The sequence below is a fragment of the Copadichromis virginalis genome, linkage group LG10 (assembly GCF_057382275.1).
Source record: "Copadichromis virginalis isolate Kocher_CV1m ecotype Utaka linkage group LG10, C_Virginalis_male_GT1.1, whole genome shotgun sequence".
NCBI lineage: Eukaryota > Metazoa > Chordata > Actinopteri > Cichliformes > Cichlidae > Copadichromis > Copadichromis virginalis.
Genome location: NC_140627.1, coordinates 29,926,887 through 29,949,549, shown reverse-complemented (window position 1 = coordinate 29,949,549; position 22,663 = coordinate 29,926,887). Strand labels below are relative to the sequence as shown.

General features: G+C 41.6%; 1 protein-coding gene across 1 annotated transcript in view; it reads left to right on the top strand.

The window, feature by feature from the left end:
- The window catches only part of tmem132e (transmembrane protein 132E), a 449,450-nt gene that overhangs the window by 49,616 nt on the left and 377,171 nt on the right, over positions 1–22,663 (top strand). The window lies entirely within an intron of this gene.

Here is a 22,663-nt window from a genome sequence, read left to right as displayed (position 1 = left end):
TTTTAACAGGCAACAGCAGTTTCTGTTATCAATCCATTAAGATGCCAAAGAGAGTAAAATAAACAAGAATAATAAAACAACTTAATATACTATAGTTGCCTAATTTATGTGCCCTCATTTCACTGCATTGTCAGTCTCCTTTTGCAGTCAGTTTTGGTGTCTCATAATTTCTCTCGGTCACCAGACTCCAGTCTGTGGCTGTCACTGTTTGTGTGTGTGCGAGGTAGGGAGAGGGGGGAGTAGAGCGGTGTGCATTACAGAAGATAACTAGTGGATGACAGCATATTATCCTGCATCAAAACGGTTAATTTGTCTAAAACCACAGATGCCGACAAATCCGAAATGTCAAAGCCAGATGATGTGGGAGCTAGTCCTGGCTAGAGTAAAATTACCCTCGTGTGGGGTATTGGGAGGTGGTCCAGGGAGAAAACACCTGCTTCTTGAAAGCGCTCAACCAAGGAGAAACACTGATTAGGTCTTTGTATTGTTTGTTTATCCAGAGGACTGCCATGTTTGTGATCACTTACGCTGTGGCTGTTGCTAGAAGTAAAATTCCAACTGGAGGATTTACTCTGCAGCTCCAGCCTCTTGAAAGGCTGTTGGAACAGAACAAATGGAAAAAGATATTGTCTGTTGTGTGGGGGTGTACCTGAAAAGATTAGGAGGGATTACATGAAGACAAGGGGGGGGGGGGGTGTTTTGGGTTTTTTTGGGTTTTTTTTTTTTAACAAATAAAAGTCTTAAGTTCTAAATGAATCATGTACGCATGTAAAGATATGGTCATTATTACTGATTTGCTCTTATTCAAATGACACCTGCTCACCTCCCCCTCAGTGCACCTCTTACCATTCATTATTAAATATTTTATTCATAATGCATCACTTTAAAACAAAACTGGTGTGCATTTCTCCAGTTTTGTGGATGAAACACACGAAGAAACCCACGTACACATGATTTCTAACTGGATGTGCATTAAAACAGACACTTTAACCATATGTGACATAAACCATCTGTCCTTCAATCCTCACTGTATCTGTTTTCCCATCTGTATGCAGTAGTATTTTTTTTTTTTAACAGCAGTTTTTGTCCACAGTTCACTAACACACAACCTGTGAAATTAGAGGTGAAGAGTGAATCTGTTTTTCTGCCCAGGAGTCAATCGCAATATGTAACCTCTCTATATTTTGCTCACACAAGAGTTTTCTGTATAAGATACAGTCAATACCTTTGCCTTCATATTTGGCAAATAAGATGTCTTGGAATATAGACCCCCGTGAGCCACCAACTTACGCAGCTAAGTATCAATGACTGAATGTGTATAATGTTTTTTATTTTATGTCAGTTAAATCTTCGCTCTATGGCGTCTCTTCATTGTAAAATCTGCTTGTTTGGCCGTGTTGTTCATGCTCTGCAACTCACTTTGTCAAATTACTGTATAACAGTCGACAAGGAAAGGAAGAGGGAAAAAGAGGATGGCGGAGACAGTGATTTGCTACTGTTAAAATTTCAATTTTCCACCCCAGAGGAGGGTTGTTCCACATGAAAGAGAATGAAAATGCTGTTCTAGGAGAAAACCATCTTGAAAGCTATTTCAGGTTCTTGGGTTTTAAGTAAATTTTGCACAATGTAAATCTCTCCTCTTAAATTTAGGCAGAAAACTGATGGAATGCAACACAGAAAGGGCATTTTTCTATGAATTCATTTTATTTTATATAATTATGCTTAATCGGTTGGACTGATTTAGACGAACAGTACAGTCTTTCTGAACATTACTCACTGTGAACAGGATGCAGTAAACTCGAATAAAAGCTCTCTTGCTGTTGCATGCCAAAATATTCTCTCTATATTATGTTTAATATGCCAATTATCAAAACTGTTAGAAATTAGTCATACCACACCACAAAAAAAAGTACACATGGGGCAGTAAGTGGTGTGGCGTTTGTTTTTTCTGTCTCAATCAGTAGATTTAAGACTATTCTTTTGCTCTGCTTTTGTTTCTCTTGCCATTTTGTTGGGTTCGGTAAACTATAATATGCCCTTTTGCAATGTTAATGAACTATTAGAGATCAAACTTATTCTTTGCTACCTCTGTGATGACACTTGTGACTGTCAGTACTCCATCAGAAGTTTTGGCAACCATTACGTGGCATTCATTTTGAGACTTAGATTACAGAAAAAACAATTAAGGCTGTGCGACATGACCAAAATCTCATATCCCGATATAAGAAATTTATCGTCCCGACAACGATATATATCATAAAAATGTTACAATTTTGTGAATCTGGAGCAACTCGACTTGCGTGAAGTGTTTTCAGCTGGGCGTCGTGTACCTGGAGTCGAGTGCTACATAAGTTGAACAGCTGCAATTTTCTTTGAGTATTTATTACACGGCGTGCTGCGGGGGAAAAAGCTTGTCCTAAGGTTTATTTGTTAGCACCTGACTGCTCTTTTTAGCTTCTCGTCCGTAAACACTCTGCATACTATTTCACGTGATTCGGTTTATTTTGAAAAATCTGAACAGGATCTTCAGCTTTATTGTGAAAGATTTATGTGGAAAATAAACAAGCGGACGGCGGAGGCATGTCACTACTCGATCCGTACCGGAAACCCGATCGGCACCACGCATGTGCGAAAGGCCACTACTTCCGCTCAAAGCATTTTTTACGACAGTTACGGGTCAGACTATCTGTTAAGATGTTAACAATAATAAGTATCTCTTAAAATGTTTGCAGTAATGAAACATTTCAATATAATTGCAATTCAATATAGACAAAAACGCGCATGTGCAGATGTTCTCTTCTTCTCCTGTTTTGTTTAATGGCAGTTTACTCCCCAGTTGCTGGCCGAGCGAATGAGCCCTATTGTAAACTGAACTAGCATCATTATGTAGGATTTGTGCATGCGTGGTACCGATTGGGTTTCTGGTACGGATTGGGTAGCGACAAGGCACACGATGGTTTTACCGCATAAAAACAGTCGCTTGTCCATCCGTAGTGTAGTTATATTAAATATAGGAGAAAGGATCCTGCTAAGTTTTAATTTGTTACTGAGGTGTCTGCACCAAGGGCCAGATTGAGAAGCGTTTAAAGTAAGAACGTTTCTGCATACAGAGAGAATGCCATTATTTGCGACTTCCTCACATACTCGTTGTCATCCTGCTTTCTTCCAGCTTACACTATTACTTCACTGCTTCCACAGCTGTCGTGCTGAAATGTTATCAAATTCAAAAGCTTAATGTCAGCGAACGCGACTTCAAAAGGATCCATAGCTGCAGGCCGTGGTCTGCCCTACTCGCTGGGCAATATTCTTGATTCTGCCAACACTCTGATCATCAATGTACCTACTCTCAACTCTCCTCTTTCATGACCCATCAGTCATGAAAGGAGCTTCTCAATTCAGTAGAAACACTAGATTCGACTCTCATTTTTGAGTGAGTGCTGAAATCTCGCCTTACATGAAATGTCATCCCTCAAGTCATTTTCTCCCCACTGTTGCTCTTAACTTTTATAATTGACCTTAAGGTGTCGGTGTGTTGGTGGTTCTTTGTGTCTGGGGGTGGGCGTCCGGGTGCACACCGGCTCACTCCTTGGCGGCCGCTTGTCGGGGCCTGGGGCCTGGGGCTCGCTCGGGCCCCTTTGGAGGTGGGGTGCCCCCGGCCTCTCGGCCTAGGGCTCGGTCACTCAGGCGCAGCTGGGGGCCGGCGGAGCTCACGGGCGCGTCACTGCAACTCCCCCTGACTTCTGCTCCGCGGCTGCTGGGCGAGCCCTCATCTGGGACTCTCCTCAGCTCTTACTGGGACAGTGGCGCGGCTGCCCCTCTGTTGGTCTTCCATGGTCTCTTGTGTTCTGGGGGCCTCTGGATGTCTGGAGTTTTGATCTCCTCCATACCCGCTTCACACCCTGGAGGACGGGGCTGTGGCCCCCCCACACTCCCTAGCAGATCATTACATGGAGAAACCTTTGGAATGCAAGCATGCTGATCCACACAGGTATGCACACATGGGTATTCACAGACGCGGACTAAAGCTTTCTTGGCTGCTGCCTCAAAGCACACTGTGCGCTGTCTATCTTGCGTGCTGCACAATATCGTTTATTACTTAGTAAATACTGATATCTATGACTAGCTAGTTTATTGTGATGGTGCTTTGTTTTCTCTATTATTATGTTGCTCTTTGTTGTTTGCTGTCTCCTCTGTTTGTTTTTGTTTGTTTGTTTTTTTTTTTTTTTCTCCATACAGGTGACCCAGGAGTTTTTTTTTTTTTCTCTCTCTTCCCCCCCCTTCTCACCGTCTCTTCTCCCCTTTGGTTTTCTTTCTTTCTCTCCCCCTATCTCTCTCATTCATTCCCCCTGTCCTATTTATTAAAAAAAAAAAAAAAAAAAAAAAAAATGACAAAGGATGAACTGAAGCTCTGCCATCACGTAATGTCGCATACTGCTGTTTCTGATGTCATTTAGAAAAAAAAAAAAAAAAAAAAAAAAAAAAAAAAAAAAAAAATATATATATATATATATATATATATATATATATATATATATATATATATATATATATATATATATATATATATATATATATATATATATATATATATAAAATTAATTGACCTTAAGCCACAGGAAAATTATTACAGCACTATATGTCTGACTTTTACCTTCTGATGCTTACGTGGCTCGCACCGAGTCTAACACAACTCGTTAGTAACTGGATTGTAAGTAGAGGGCGTATGGCCCTACATCGTTATGGCATGTGATTATATCACACCATCTATGCTCAGCATTTCTAAAAATGTTTTCAGTTTCAGACCTAAGTCTTAGGAGAATAAAAGCTTTAAGATTCTAATTAATTACGGATAAATGAATAAAACCGGATCTCTTGTCCTGATCTTACTGAATTTGGTTTATCACATTGTGCTAGTATTGCAGACGGTAATCATTTATGAAGCGTTGGGTTTGTCAGTGAATCTATGTCATAAACTGTGCGTTGGGTTTGATGGGTTGTACAAACTTTTTGGATGGCCTGTGCACAGCGAGCCAAGAAGCACTGATGCCACACCAGTTAGTTACTAATTACTTGTCCAAGAAAGTAATCCTGTTACTTTACAGATTACTTATTTTCAAAAGTAATTAGTTACTTTATTACTTAGTTACTTTTTACAAACATGATACACAACCTGAATACATTATAAAGCAATAGACCTTTCAGCCCAATTCAATTTTTTTTTTGCAAAATCCATCATATAAAATTGAATTTAATAAAAAAAAAAGTCTCTTTTTAAAACTTGTTTTATTAGTTTACATTTTTTTAAATGTATGTGCATTGCATCAAGCAAAAATGAAATTGTATGCTACAGTAATTTACTTGAAGAAATTTGTTTAACATTTAAACCTATTTTCTGCATATAGCAGCATATAAAATAAAATCATGTTTTGTGTTTAGACTCACTCTTTCAAATAGATGAAGTAAAACACAGCAGAAAATAAATAAAAGCAAAGATTCAGCTGCACAAGTCCTGTTGCTCTTGTTTAGCAGGAGTTGGGTCGGTGCAGGTTTGCCCTGGTGGAGGTTTGCCCTGGTGCAGGTTTGCCCTGGTGCAGGGCACAGCGGACACAAATGTTTTTGCTTTTTACGGAATCAAACTCAAAGTAATGTAAGTACGTCCACGCTTTAAAAGCTGCATGGCCGTCCTCTCTCCCACACTCCGTATTAACCATTGTTGATCTACACACGTCTGTTGCTGCCACGGACGTCGCACGCTCGTACGTCATGAGACACTCTCACAAACAATCACGGTTTAGTATTGCAGTAACGCAGCGTGCTTACGGGAAAGTCACGGTAATCTAATTACTCTTTTGCAATAGTAATCCCTTACATTACACATTACTTCAAAAACAATCAGATTACAGTAACTGCCCATCTCTGCACAACACACTTGTTCCTGTTGCTTAAAACTCTTGTTTGTAGGAACTGGATTTAGGTTTTCTGCTGTGCCCAGTGTTCACTCACTTTATGAGAATAGTTTGCAACAAAGCAGTAAGAGAAAGGTCCAATAGCAGTTCTTTAACTTTGTGTAGTTTCTGCTGATTTAATGTATATACTAACTAAATGCGGACACTGTTCAGTACAATCAGTGGATCAACTGCACAGCATGTGCAGCAGCTAGCGTTCTTAAAGGTCCCAGTCAAAAGAAAAGAATAAATTAAAATGTTGCAGTCTTGAGGGAACAGTGTTATTGTCAACTTTATACAACAAAGGTTTGAAGGATCCATATTTTGAATCGCACACGAGAACAAAGACTTTGGGGATTTAGAAATTTGCGCTCGTCTTGTTGAGTGAATTTTAGAGACTTTGAAATTCAAACAAGTCTTTAATAATCAATCAAGGCGGGTTTTTTGTGTTGCATTCAAACCGAGCGTCAAAGTTCAAAGTATTATTTAAATTTTCTTTCTTGCTTCTGCGAGGTCTAGTCATACTGTAGGCGCCTATATGTGGATTTTTTCTTTACAACATTTAAAAGAAATATTTATAGACTTGTAAAACCTGGAACAATGCCAGATATACATTAAGAGTTTTCAGTGAATTTCACTGACCCGCAGAGGACTGAAAATCATCGAGTCAGTCTGAGATTACTTAAAAACAACGTGACTGCTGAAATCCACAGAGGAACAGTGGCGAGCTCGCCAACATTCTCGGAACAGCTTACCTGAGACGTACATCAAATAAAGCCAAAAAGTAAAGTAACTGGTTATTGGTTACTGGTTAATTATTACTGGTTGTCTCCCTTTTAATGTTGTTGGAATTTCAGTGTGCATAAGCGCTTGCAGGACAGGAAAACAAAGGAAGTGAGTAAATAAGCTACTGTGGTTGTCTACTTAAAAATATGATTAATGTGATTAAAGCTTAAGCAGGATGTCTGCTTTGATTAACTGATAAATCACTTAAGCACCTCGAGCTCTATTAAATGCTGTATTTGCAGATTAGAGTCAGATATTGCATACCTGTACTATATAAATGTTTAATACGCATCTTTTTTGGCCTGATAGTTGACATCTTTTATTTATTTTTATATATATATATATATATATATATTACACACACAAGCATATAGGCTTTATATAGCAATGTCAGATATGAAATATCATAACATAATGGGAAAATGCAGGCAATGTCATCGCTAAGAACACTCATTGCATATTTATGAACATTGTCTGTTTCATATTCCCATTTCCCATGTCAGGGAAAGTTTTACAAGAGCTGCTCATGCCTTGACAAATTACAGTGCGCCCATACTATAGGGTATTAGAAGACAGTGGCATAGCCGTGTGCAGAAGAACATGAGTGAGTGTGCAGCAGACATCCCTACTCAGTTTTGCCAGGTTTGACACTTGGTTGAAATTGTTCTTAAAGAGTGAAAGAACCGTGGGGCAAAAAAAAAAAAAAAAAAAAAAAGCCTGTGACATGTGTAACTGTCAGGATAAAGTTACATGCCATCAAAACAGCTGCACCCTTCACTCTCCTTTGTTGCGATGTATTGATGGCACAAAGAGAATGTGTTTTAGAATGAAGTATTGTGGTTTATCTTGCCCTCAACCATAATTGAGTGTGCCAGCTTCCAGAGTAAATAGTCTTGTGGAATGAATGTTGGATAAAATAGCTCCAGAGCTCTGTTTACTCGAAGTGGAGGAGAAGAAAGACTGTTGTCTTATCTCTTGGCAAATGATGCAAGTTTGCCAGCACGCCCCGAGTAATAAAACGGGTCCATCGCTGCACTTGTCGTCGTTTGTTCCGAGAAGCTGCCTGCTTTTTCAGTCTGTTAAGTGTTTGATATGAAAACAGATATCTCTGTTCTTGTTTGTTTCTTTTTGGGGAAAGATGTAGGGCTAGAGCTTCATTGATGGCTGTCGTTTGCTTTTGCTTACAACCTGATGAAAAGCTTCCTCGTGGCTCTCTGCAGCTCGTCGCACAGCAGGTGTTCCCTATTTGTTTATTGTGCTGTTGGCCAGCTTGAAGACGGGCGGCCATGTTGTTGACTTCAATGAGATTTCCTCTCCCCGTGATTCCACAAATGAAATGTGAATCTGCCTGGAGAAACTTACCTACCTACATGGCTCGAGCTCAGGATTGAACCATACGAGGCTAATGGGCCTCATCGCTTGCATTGCTGTAATGCAGAAGTGCAAGCATAAAGTAGTAGGTGCATACCTCCATGTGGCTTCTTTACTGTGTACAACTTGTCTGCCATATACAGCAAAGTCATCAGCTGGTGTCTTTGATCTGTCATAGCTAGTAGCGTTCCGGGAAGCTTGAGCTGCAGGTCAGCCCACTGGGACTCTGCAGGAAGTCTTTCCCCAAGACATGAGGAATTACACTTATCTTTCATTCGCAGCTATATTGGCTAATCTTATCTAAGCGACTAAGAACAGACTTGCGTATTATTCGCTCACCCTTAGCAAAGGCTTGCAGGTAGGAAGTATTTGGGAGTGTGCTCCGTTTGGGTGAGAAAAGGATTATGGATTGAACAGTCTCTCTTTGGTATTGTTCTTCCATATGAATATCTTTTTTTTAAGCTTTTGATTTTTCTTTCTCTTTGCCTGGATATAGCTGGGTTATAGCATAGAAAAGGTGCCAAAGCACTCATTTTAACCACTGTCTGAACTTCCCGGCACTGAAGTACAAAGTCTTTTGAAATTGTTGTGTAGAAAGTTGCCTGTGAGAAAATACACACAGTCACAGCAAGACTTCAGACACAAAACCCCGAGGCTTTCATTATTATATCTGGAGACTTTAACCATGCCACACTGGACTCTACTCTGGCTGCTTTTCACCAGTTTGTGAATTGTCCCACAAGAAGCAACAGGACAATTGACCTACTGTATGCTAATGTGAGAGATGCATACAGAGCCACCCCCCTCCCCCCACTAGGGAAGTCAGACCACAACCTGGTTTACCTACAGCCACAATACACACCCCTCGTCCAAAGGCAGCCGGTCACAACGCGCTCCATCCGGAGATGGACCCCAGAAAAGGAGGATGCTCTGAGGGACTGTTATGACACCACAGACTGGGATGTGCTCCTGAGCCCACATGGTGAGGACATAGAGGGGGCGACACACTGTCTTACAGACTACCTCAACTTTTGTGTGGACACGGTCGCCCCTGCTAAGACGGTACGGTGTTATCCTAATAACAAACCGTGGGTAACACAGGAAGTCAAAGCTGTCCTCAACATGAAGAAGAAGGCTTTCAGGAGCAAAGTGAAGGAGGAGATGAAGGCAGCACAGCGGGAGGTGAAACGCTGCCTGAGGGAAGCAAAGGACACTTACAGGAGGAAGGTGGAGCAGAAGTTGGAGAGGAACAATATGAGGGAGGTCTGGAATGGTGTGAAAACCATCACAGGCCACAACACCAAGAAAAGCACAGTGGGGGGGACTGTGGAGAAGGCAAACGAACTCAACAACTTCTTCAACAGGTTTGACCAGCCCACAACCCCCCCACCCTCACCCTCACCTTCACTACAGAGTCCTCTCCCCACTCTCCTACCTCCCTCGCTTCCCCCCCTTCCTGACACCATGACACCCCCCTCCTCCAATCCCTCTCTCAGCAGCAAGACATCTCCCCCCCTCCCCTCTTCCCAAACATCTCCCAGTGTCACAGTGGATCAGGTCAGGAGACAACTGAGGAAGCTTCGCCCCAGAAAGGCAGCAGGCCCAGACAAGGTGTGTCCTAGGATGCTAAAGGCGTGTGCTGCTGAACTTGGGGAGCCGCTACAACGAGTCTTCAACCTCAGTCTGCGACTGGGGAGAGTGCCCGCCCTCTGGAAGACATCCTGCATCGTCCCGGTCCCCAAAAAGAACCGGCCCAATGAGCTGAATGACTTCCGACCGGTGGCACTGACGTCACATCTTATGAAGACTCTAGAGCGGCTCTTCCTCAACCTCCTCCGACCACAGGTACAACATGCCCAGGACCCACTACAGTTTGCATACAAGGCGGGTGTCGGAGTGGAGGATGCCATCCTGTACCTCCTACACAGAGCCCACTCACACCTGGATGGGAGAAAAGGCACGGTCAGGATCCTGTTTCTTGACTTTTCCAGTGCCTTTAATACCATCCGGCCCTGTATGCTTCAGGAAAAACTGAACAGGATGGAGGTGGACCCCTGCCTGGTGGCTTGGATCTCCGACTACCTCACCGACAGACCACAGTACGTCAGGCTGAAGGACATCACGTCTGACACAGTGGTCAGCAGCACAGGAGCACCACAGGGAACTGTGCTGTCCCCTCTTCTCTTCACCCTGTACACCTCTGACTTCTGCTACAACTCTGAATTATGCCACATTCAGAAGTTTGCAGATGACACGGCCATCATGGGGTGTATCTGGGATGATCAGGAAGAGGAGTACAGAAGTCTGGTGAGGAACTTTGTCGCATGGAGTCACACAAACCACCTGCAACTCAACACCTCAAAGACTAAGGAACTGGTTGTGGACTTCGGGAGGTCTAGAGCAGGTCCACTGCCGGTTCAGATAGAGGGGGAGGAGGTGGAGGTGGTCAACAAGTACAAGTACCTCGGGCTGTGGGTGGACAATAAACTGGACTGGTCATGCAACACAGAGCACCTGTATAAAAAAGCTCAAAGCCGACTGTACTTCCTCAGGAGGCTGAGGTCTTTTAACATCTGCAGGAAGCTCCTGAGGATGTTTTACCAGTCGGTGGTTGCTGGAGTACTTTTCTATGCTGTGGTGTGCTGGGGGAGCAGCACAGCAAAGAAGGACTCATCCAGGCTGGAGAAACTGATCAGGAGGGCTAGCTCTGTGGTCGGCATGAAGCTGGACACTCTGGTGACAGTGGCAGAGAAAAGGACATTAAAGAAACTGATGGACATTATGGACAATGCTGGGCATCCTCTGCACACGGCCATAAACAATCAGAAGAGTCTGTTCAGTGACAGGTTGCTTCTCCCAAAGACAAGAACTAACAGACTTAAAAACTCCTTTGTCCCACACGCCATCAGACTGTTTAACTCCTCTCTGGAGGGGAGAGGGAGGGGAAACAGGAGGACAAAGGAGGGGGGAACAACTAAGCTGTAGTGCCTCTTCACCTCACTGTGCAATACCTTTTGTGCAATACTTTTGTAAATAGTCAACGGTGCAATAGACTCAATACTTGAAATGTGCAATTCACTTGTATTTTTATTTTTATTCCTATTTATTCTATTTATCCCCTTCGTATATTTTATTTATATTGTCTCTGTATTTATATATATGTGTGTGTGTATAACTCTGTAACTTCTGTCGGTGCTGTGCTTTTTTGGAAATCGAATTTCCCAGAGGAACCCACCCGAGGGATTAATAAAGTTCTATCTTATCTTATCTTATCTTATCTCTTAAGTGGCTCTAGGACACTTGTTTTTTCACAGTAAGATATATTTTGAGTTCTGCCTTTATGCCAGGATGCAGTAGACCTTCAGAAACGCTTGCTGTAAGATATAAAACAATACACTTTAATTGGGCTAGACTAGTTGGTCTGAGGCTGTTTTCCAAAGATTGGGGTACACAGTACCAATTTAGGAAAAAAGATATTATGCTACAGCATACAGAGACTTTGAAAAACGACTGTTTTGTGATAAAAGTCGCTCATGTGGATGTAGGTATGTGAAAGCGGAACCATAGATAATTATAACTTGATATCAGAAAACTGAAAATAAGTTTACCTGTGCAGCATGATGGTACAAGCACCATCAAGCACTAAAGTTTTTTAAATATGCCAAAGTTTTTAAAACAAAAAATTGTGTTTTTACATACAAATTTGATCCAGCCGGCCAGGTCTGCACTCTTAAAGTCTTTGTTTTTCTTTAGTCTTTCCTGAGGATAATGGTAGGGTAAGTTGTCCTGATGGAGGATATTTTCACACACTTCAAGCATGCCGAACAGCAATGTGTGCTTATATTCATCCATACATGAAGGGGTACAACACATAAACCAGCGGTCCCCAACCCCCGGGCGACAGACCGTGAGTCGTTTGGTGCCAGGCCGCAAGAGTTGAGGCTCGGGTGTGAAATTTATGGTTTTCAGGGTTTTAATTTTTTTTAGCGTTTTTATCGTTAACTCTGTTTCCCTGGGTGTTTTCTCATGTGTCATGAACACAAGCTCTTTTTTTTGGTACCGGTAATGGTTTTATTTTGTTGTATTTCTCCGCGACACCTTAAAGGCCTGTCCGTGAAAATATTGTCGGACATAAACCATAAAAAAGGTTGGGGACGGCTGACATAAAGTACTTTGAGAGCAATGACAGGCTTCCAAAAGCAACACAGGGTGCCTAAAGGTGATAAAACTAACAGTTTTTACCTTTTATTAGCCGTACCTTATATTCTATTAAGACGTTATTTTTTCACATAGCTCGATAAGTAATTAACTAAATTCTAACATTTTAATTTGTTATCGGACTGGATGCACTTTTATCATATTCTACAATAAACATAATTAGCATTTTAATAAAAACTGTTTAAAGAAAAAGAGTCTGAGCAGATATTTAATGCCACTATTGAAAAATAAGAAGGCATAGGCTCCTGTCTGTGGTATTCAAGGGTTTGATAAGATAAGATAAGATAAGATAAGATAAGATAGAACTTTATTAATCCCTCGGGTGGGTTCCTCTGGGAAATTCGACTTCCAAAAAGCACAGCAACGACCGAAGTTACAGTTACAGAATTGTTATATATACACACACACACACACACACACACACACACACACACACACACACATATATATATATAAATACAGAGACAATATAAATAAAATATACAAAGGGGATAAATAGAATAAATAGGAATAAAAAATAAAAATACAAGTGAATTGCACATTTCAAGTATTGAGTCTATTGCACTGTTGACTATTTACAAAAAGTATTGCACAAGGTATTGTACAGTGAGGTGAAGAGGCACTACAGCTTAGTTGTTTCCCCTCCCTCTCCCCTCCAGAGAGGAGTTAAACAGTCTGATGGCGTGTGGGACAAAGGAGTTTTTAAGTCTGTTAGTTCTTGTCTTTGGGAGAAGCAACCTGTCACTGAACAGACTCTTCTGATTGTTTATGGCCGTGTGCAGAGGATGCCCAGCATTGTTCATAATGTCCATCAGTTTCTTTAATGTCCTTTTCTCTGCCACTGTCACCAGAGTGTCCAGCTTCATGCCGACCACAGAGCTAGCCCTCCTGATCAGTTTCTCCAGCCTGGATGAGTCCCTCTTTGCTGTGCTGCTCCCCCAGCACACCACAGCATAGAAAAGTACTCCAGCAACCACCGACTGGTAAAACATCCTCAGGAGCTTCCTGCAGATGTTAAAAGACCTCAGCCTCCTGAGGAAGTACAGTCGGCTTTGGGCTTTTTTATACAGGTGCTCTGTGTTGCATGACCAGTCCAGTTTATTGTCCACCCACAGCCCGAGGTACTTGTACTTGTTGACCACCTCCACCTCCTCACCCTCTATCTGAACCGGCAGTGGACCTGCTCTAGACCTCCCGAAGTCCACAACCAGTTCCTTAGTCTTTGAGGTGTTGAGTTGCAGGTGGTTTGTGTGACTCCATGCGACAAAGTTCCTCACCAGACTTCTGTACTCCTCTTCCTGATCATCCCAGATACACCCCATGATGGCTGTGTCGTCTGCAAACTTCTGAATATGGCATAATTCAGAGTTGTAGCAGAAGTCAGAGGTGTACAGGGTGAAGAGAAGAGGGGACAGCACAGTTCCCTGTGGTGCTCCTGTGCTGCTGACCACAGTGTCAGACGTGATGTCCTTCAGCCTGACGTACTGTGGTCTGTCGGTGAGGTAGTCGGAGATCCAAGCCACCAGGCAGGGGTCCACCTCCATCCTGTTCAGTTTTTCCTGAAGCATACAGGGCCGGATGGTATTAAAGGCACTGGAAAAGTCAAGAAACAGGATCCTGACCATGCCTTTTCCCCCATCCAGGTGTGAGTGGGCTCTGTGTAGGAGGTACAGGATGGCATCCTCCACTCCGACACCCGCCTTGTATGCAAACTGTAGTGGGTCCTGGGCATGTTGTACCTGTGGTCGGAGGAAGTTGAGGAAGAGCCGCTCTAGAGTCTTCATAAGATGTGACGTCAGTGCCACCGGTCGGAAGTCATTCAGCTCATTGGGCCGGTTCTTTTTGGGGACCGGGACGATGCAGGATGTCTTCCATAGGGCGGGCACTCTCCCCAGTCGCAGACTGAGGTTGAAGACTCGTTGTAGCGGCTCCCCAAGTTCAGCAGCACACGCCTTTAGCATCCTAGGACACACCTTGTCTGGGCCTGCTGCCTTTCTGGGGCGAAGCTTCCTCAGTTGCCTCCTGACCTGATCCACTGTGACACTGGGAGATGTTTGGGAGGAGGGGAGGGGGGGAGATGTCTTGCTGCTGAGAGAGGGATTGGAGGAGGGGGGTGTCATGGTGTCAGGAAGGGGGGGAAGCGAGGGAGGCAGGAGAGTGGGGGGAGGACTCTGTAGTGAAGGTGAGGGTGAGGGTGGGGGGGTTGTGGGCTGGTTAAACCTGTTGAAGAAGTTGTTGAGTTCGTTTGCCTTCTCCACAGTCCCCCCCACTGTGCTTTTCTTGGTGTTGTGGCCTGTGATGGTTTTCACACCATTCCAGACCTCCCTCATATTGTTCCTCTCCAACTTCTGCTCCACCTTCCTCCTGTAGGTGTCCTTTGCTTCCCTCAGGCAGCGTTTCACCTCCCGCTGTGCTGCTTTCATCTCCTCCTTCACTTTGCTCCTGAAAGCCTTCTTCTTCATGTTGAGGACAGCTTTGACTTCCTGTGTTACCCACGGTTTGTTATTAGGATAACACTGTACCGTCTTAGCAGGGACAACTGTGTCCACACAAAAGTTGAGGTAGTCTGTAAGACAGTGTGTCGCCCCCTCTATGTCCTCACCATGTGGGCTCAGGAGCACATTCAAGGGTTTGGCGAATACATGAATGACTTTGAAGTCCAAGTCTTGATATCATGCAAGTGTAGTGTCTTGGCAGTCTCGTTGGCACCTACACAAGCTTCGGATTATGAGCTTGCAGCTACAGATGTAAAGACAAAAATCAGTGTTGCACTTTTATTTTCATATTGCTGGAGACTTGAATGGTGCAGTGGAGCTCCACATGCACGCCCTCTCTGATGCACTATACACTTCCCCCTGATGATATCAGTCAGGTTGTTTGCATCTCTCCTGCCGGTGATTTGGTGCTGTGTTCATCCACTCTGGCACCTCATAGATAAACTGTAGAGAAGCAGCAAACTGTAAAGATGACATTTCTTTCAGCCATTTATTAGACACGGAGAACATCAGATGCCAGGGTGCAGGAGGGTGACAAAGGTTTCTCTTGCGCTGGTCTGTCATTCAGTAGAAAAGCATGCCATGTTCCACTTAAGTATTTATCATTCATCCTCTCTGTGAATTCGGTTAGTGACATCCTCAGGCTTACTCTGCGTGGAGACTTGATCTTTTGTTTATCCCCCACAATGCGGCCTGTAACGGCAAGCGCCTGGCTCAGTAAATATTTGTCTCACTTGACAGAGATGAAGTGGAAAATGTACTCGTGCGACAACTGCACTAAATGCAGCTGTCTCAGGTTTTGATGAGGATGCAATTAACTTTGCGTTTTTATTCGAGTTCAGCAGAGAAAGTGCAAGTTCGAAACAGAATAGACGGTGACACATCCACTCCGCCCCCCACACCCCACCGTACATGTCCCCCTTTCCTGCCTGCCATACATGTGATTGAGAGTCACTAAGAGCTTGTCAGTGAGGGGAAATTAAATTATTATCCCATTTCATCGTGGGAGTTCTTCTCTGTGCTTTCATTTGTTCCTCATTTGTATTCTAGAAACAGGTGGAAATCATTAAAAACAACATCACCGTCTCACAGGTGGTAACTTCAGAATGCTTTCCTTGAAACTCTAAAAATGAGAAAAGATGTTGAAAAAATATTGTTCACCCTGTGACATTGCAAAGAGAGTTGATTTGACAACACATCTATGGCTGCACGTGCTGCCGATGCGTTCGACCTTGTGTAGGATGTAGCAGTTGCTCTACGTTAACCTTTTCCCTTACCGCTTTGTTTTAGTGATTTTCATGCTTGCTTTAAATGATTGCCATTCACGCTCAAAACAGCTGAATTTACCTAATTGTGGGACCGAAGGGTGAAAAACATGCCAAACCAAGCTGACGGATAAAGAAACAACATATGCTGCATTAGTATCTTAACCTGATAACGCAAATATTCACTTCAGCAATTAGGGATGAGATTACTGGCTTCTGAGGTTGCCATGGTAATCTTCCCAACTGTTTAGTGTTACCATTTCCACCTTAATATGGAAATTGTGTGTTACTGCATAAGTGTCCAGGGTGTACCCCGCTCCTCGGCCTATGACTGCTGGGGAATGGAGGATTTTTTTTTTTTGTATGAATTTCCGATGCAGAGTGAAAAATTAAACACTTGCATGCTGTCCTGATTGTGACACTGCCCCCTGGTGATAATGAACAGCTGTTACAATTATCCTTTAGCTCAGTGCAGATGTAAATAGGATGTTTTGTCTCTTTAACTTGCTAACAGCTCATCAATTATGTAAGCAGAAGCTTTCAGTGTTACCTACTCTCATAATAAAAAAAGACTACACGTTCTGCTGCTGTGTTGCGGTGTGAGACTACAAGCTGCAGACCCACTGCACACCACAACACATGTAGCTTAGTCACCCAGACAAAATAATTTGTTCATTAAAATTGGTTATAAAAGAGAAACGCTGTAGAGAGCCATACATGACTGCTTTGTGTGTTAATTCCTGGGCTCCCAGCACCGCTGTCTTCATGCTCATTTTGTAAATACTCAAAAGCAGCTTATATGGAAAAGAAATGGCAATGAAACTTTACTAAATGTTTAAAATATATTATATCCCTCAAAAGACTCTACTTACTCAAACTGGCTGCTTTGGTTTTATTTAAGTCAACATATTGCTTTAAGGAGAAACTTTATGATGAAGAATTTCAGCAATTTCAGCAAATTTTCCACATGGTTATGTTTATAACTATAATAATTGTACTCACTGTAATTGTGATATGATTTTGTGTGGCTGTCATCTTTCTCCTAATTAGAACATTAATTACACTAAGAACACCTAAATTGGTTGGCACATGCAATTTTCGCCCAAAACCAAAACAATCAGCTAAAAAAGGCTTGGATGCTTTGAACACTAAGCTCTGCTGTTTTTCTATCCCAATACGCTTTGAACTTGGAGGATATTTTTGTGCTTTTTACATCCATTTCCTGTCTTTGGTGTTTAGTGTAGTTTTAATCCATGAAAGCTGATCTGAATGTAGGAATGTTCATTCCATAACTCATACTCATCAGTCATCAGACTTTTAGGGTTTAATATAACTATGTTTTAGTTGTTTGAAAATAAAAATACCACAGCTTTTGTTCTCAGGTTGTCTTACTTTTGAGCTCAAAGGTGTTTTTACCTAAAAACAAGCCTTTCATGTGAAGAAAGGTTCTAGTAAAAGATTGTATTTTTAATGTATTCGACTGACTGTATTCTGGTCCATTCTTAGTAATACCCAGCTCCAGATTTTTATTCTAGAAGGTGTCTGTGAAGGTTCTCAGTGATCGACTAGACTTGGGTGTCCATCTGCATCTAAAGGACAAAGGTCCCTCTTTCGAGGATGCCAATGTTCACATTTTGGACAGAGAAGGCAGATGGTTTGAAAGAGGAGTGAAAGAAGCCATCTGTGTCCACTGTGAACGACCATCTTTGAACAGAGGCGGTGGCTTACGACACCAACTGTCTGCCATCTTTTATCCAGTTTTGAGATCCCTTCCCAGACACCTTAACTCCGACTCACATCCTGGGCCATCTGACCTCAAGAAATCACGTGATAGGGTGGGGCTAGGTTTCATAGTGGATTCACCCGAAACCTTGTTTGATTGTGGTCCACATCCGTTTTCACACCTTGGCTTGTGTGATTAGGTAGGGGGTCCATGACCCTCTTGGGGGGACACTCCCACAGGGCTTAAATCTGGGACTCTCCACCAGTTACTCTTCGAAGTTTCTTGGATGAGAGGTGAAACGTCTTCAAACTTAAAGAAGTCCAGACGTTTTTCTTTCCAAGCGCCTTAGACTATTCTAGTGGATCTTTGCATGTTTTCCTGGTATTGCTATCTTATGCTGAGCTTTGATGCGAATCCTCAGTTCATCCTCTGTCTGAAACCCATGACCTTACTTATCTTTCTTAAAGTCATGCTTGTGACTGTCTGCCCCTTTAGCAGGGTTTGACCAGCTGGTGGGTGGGGCTTCAGTAGCCTCATCACCATATTAGAGTCATCCCTCCACTCTGACATCATGCAAATGTCAGAGTAGAAAAACTATGTGAAACAGAGTGTTTAAAGCAATAAAACACCCAAGCTTCTGGCTGACGGGGATTAATTATGCATACACAATTAATTCTTATTGTGTGAAACTTTGGCCATGCTTAACATGAGCATTCTCCATTTTAACATCATGATGCAAATTATGGAAAAGCCTGATAGGACCACTTTACATTTAGGTAAAAGATCATGACGATAAGATTGATCTTGCATGTGACATTGTTGCCTACCTATTAATTACATTTGGCCAAACAGTTTGCTGAATAATAAATGCGTTTTGTATTCTTCTGTGACATATTTATGAGCCTTACACGCTAACATAAAATGCTGTTTAGCTTGTACAACATGTTCTCGTGCTGTTTATAGAAGGTTATTTTATTTATGACTGTGTTACTAATTGATTTTTGTGTTTCAGCTCATCTTTTACAGCTTCTTCATTTGCCATTTAAAGAAATTAAGCCCTGAATAATTACCCTTATGAAAGCTGTCTTTTTTTTTCTTCTTTTTCTTGCAGCTACTGGGTCATAGTCTGAAATGTAATGAACAGTTTGAGCCAGATCATTAGTCGACAGCTTTAGCCAAATAAGCACAAAGAAAGCATATGAAGAAAAGCATTAATTATTAATTCATTTCACTTAGACTTTGGAAACTATTCAAAGTACTGGAATGGGACCAGATGTCACCAAATGGGATTTAAAAGAATGTTTAATTCCTTTACTCCCCCTCCTGACTGACTCTCTTTTTCCATTCATTTGACATTATGTGCCCATAGAGCAAATCTACATGCTTGCGTGCTTACTAAGTGCACCAGAAGAAAACAAATCAGATACCTTTTATTCACTTATGTTCTTATGCTCATTAAAAAAAAAAACTTTGTACTTTGAACACTCCAGGCCACAAAAATCTTTTCACTCAGTGCTTCTTTTCACAGAAAAGAGTTAAGATTTGAAGACTTGTCTAAACCTATTACTTGCCCCTGCACTGCTCCATAATGGACTGGCCAGATTGGACATTGTCACTTTTTTTTCTGTCCGTCTTTATTCCGAGCAAGCCCAGCGAACCTAGAAGACTCTTGTCTGTGGTCAAATTGAGGTCCATGTGCCATCAGCAATCACATCAACCTATTAAAGTCCAGCTAAGTAAAGTATTCTGGCTTTCCTGTCAAAGACTCATATGAAATTTGCCTTATTACTTTTCAACTGTTGTGGTGGTTGACACGGTGATTGATATCAGTCAACAATTTATCAGCAAATATCAAAATATTATAAAAGTAATGCTCATATCAGTTTCCTGCAGCTGCTGACCTTCAACTTGCATGTTTTGTGCAAACAAAAATATGTTTGTCTTAAGAGTGAGGCAGAGGTGATGAGGAGATGGGCTCCCACAGTTGGTGCCACTCACACAGCTAAGAACAGGAAACGGTTTGCACAGGGTCACCGAAACTTGACAACAGAAGATTGAAAAATGTTTCCTATTCTGATACGTCTTGATTTCTGCTGCAACATTCATATGGTAGGGTTGGAATTTGGCATAAACAAAATAAAATAGTGATTCATCCTGCCTCGTTTCAACAGGTCAGGCTGATGGCGGTGCAATACTTTTGGGCACTCTTAGTACCAACAGAGCATCGTTTAAACACCACAGCCTACCTGAGTATTGTTGTTGACCAAGCCCATCCACACCACAGTGTACCAATCTTTTCAAGCCTGCTGGCTTCATGGTTTTAGCATGTCTCAAAGCTGATATCATCACCAACTGTTGTCTAATTGAGGACCACATGCCGTCGGCAAGCGCGTGAACCCACCAAGTCCAGCTATAAGACCCAGAAGTACAGTATTTTGGCTTTCCTGTCATGACATTAAATGTGGCTTTATTTTGGCTCATTATTCAAACAATAGTTGACACGGGTCCACACAAGTATAAAGAAAATAAAAACATATTAAATCCTGCCTTTCCCCCTACCTGTATATAATCTTTAAGTCTAATTGGAAGTTCTGTACCATTTCAGTTAAAACAGCACTTATTCTGATTAGTCTTTTATCGAGTTAGACGAGGGCGTGCTACAGCATTTGCAAACAATGACACAGTTTGCTAAATAATAGCTGCATTTAAGAAAAACAGAGACGTTAATTCAGAGAATATCAGCTCTACAAAGAAAAAACTAATGGAGAAAACCAGGGAAATACATTTATTGTTTTTGTTATTTTCCCCCTTGAACTGTACTCATTAAAGAGGGGTTTCTGTTTTGCACAAAACTATTGATTATCTCATCCCTAATGGTTGCAGCCACTTTCATAAAATACTTCTTTACAGTCCTTAAAATTGTTATTACCCAGAAACCATTAACTACAGAAGCTCCATCTTCTTATGTTCAAAGTTTATTTGCTTTCCTTGTTCACATTACATTGATTTCCTTTCCCCCTCTTTCCCAGCACACAGTAGTGCTCTGTAGTCTGACACATGCAAACATGTACAGCCTAAATGATATCTCACCAATGTGAGCTTAATTGAATGGCTTTCACACTGTAGTAACACATATATATACAAACAGCTGTGACTTACCAGTGTTTTCTACAGTTATTGCCTGTTTTACATTTAACTGGTTTGCCACATTTCCTTATTAATATAGCACAATATATGCTACTGCTGGGTTCATGTTAATGTGAGAAGGACTATAAAAATGTTGCTTGTTTTGAAATGGAAGCATTTCTGATAGTGTTTTACTTACTGGAAACTTCCTTTAATGTTAATTGGATATTTTTCTATTAATTTCAATAAACTATACAGTGTATATACAAGCACAGCAGATATTCCTAATGAAATTACAATGGGAAACCATTATCTGTCTTTATGGGGCGTAATAGAGGATTTGTAAAGGTTAAAATGAAAAGCAAGTGTTGTTTTGACCATTTTTATCTATATGATTTGTGTGAGTGTTTAGTTTTGTTACAGCATGAAAAATAATTTAACTTCACTGCAAATGCGACCAAAACAAATCTCTGTATTCGGTTGTCCTTTGTGATAAACTATCTCTAAAAACAGAGCGGAGAATGGCAAAAACGGTGTTGAACGTCTGGATAATAGAATGACAAATCAAAGCAGATGTAATGACAAAGAGAGGATGATAAACCAAGAAAAGCATCAATGTGCAGTAACAGCCTCAGAGCTTAAAGCTGCCTCAAGTAAACAAACCGGTGTTTGCTCTAAATAGTACGATGTCCTATTGCAGCATTCACTCACAGATAATATCGTAAAGGATTTCCAGTTCCAGATGTAAACATTAACTGAAACCTCAACCCTAAAATCAAGTTCCAGCATTTAAAAAGCCCTTCTGAAGAGATTAGGAGTTGTAATAAAATGCCACAAATCTGTTTTCACATGCCTGTGTTGTACTCCTAAAACCTCTTTCACACTCAAAATCTTTGTGTCAGACAACAATGTGTTCTGTGCAAAAGGGTCACGGTAAAAATGCACATCAAATAAATGTCCGAACAAAGATCAATGTCAGTTGAGCATATCATAACTGCATCATGTGTAAACATTTTTTTTTTTTTTTTGCTTTGATGTTACGTGTGCTGGGAAGCTTTTTTCCCCCACTTTGGTAGATTTTTAGCCGTAGTAGTCAACAACATTTTTGTCCAATGTCCCTGAGAGCAAATGTTCTGTCCCATTAAGTATTTAGACAGAGCCTTGGAACAGACAGAAGACCTCTGCCTACCTGTGAAAGTGTGGCAGAGATGTAGCTTGAAAAAGAGGCCATGGAGGATATGATCAAGCTTTAGTTCTGAATAAAAGCCTAGTGTCTCAGTTTTGTACAGTCTGAACCTGATCAATAGTTTCCTGATTCAGGCGAGTTAAAAAGGCTGTTACATTAATCCAGGGATGATGAGATGAATGTCTGTCTTCACAAAGCTTGCGAAATTGCTTAAAAAAAAGTGGTATCCATCTTAACTTTTGATGTGCTGCTTAATACTTAGATTAATGTCAAACCAGAGGTCAAGAGTACTGGGTACAGGCTCAGTATGATCCAAAAGGGAGACTGCTGACGGAAGATTTGTTATGCCACATGCTAGGCCCCAGTATCAAGTATCTTTAGAAATTTTTTTTTTTTTTTTTTTACATCCAGGTTTTGACATTAAAAGATGGACAAAGAGAACTCTGCTTAATGGGATTTGATCAGTGGGTCAGGCATAGGGCTGGGTATTGTCACTGATTTCTAGAATCGATTCGATTCCGATTCACAAGGTCCCGAATCGATTCGAT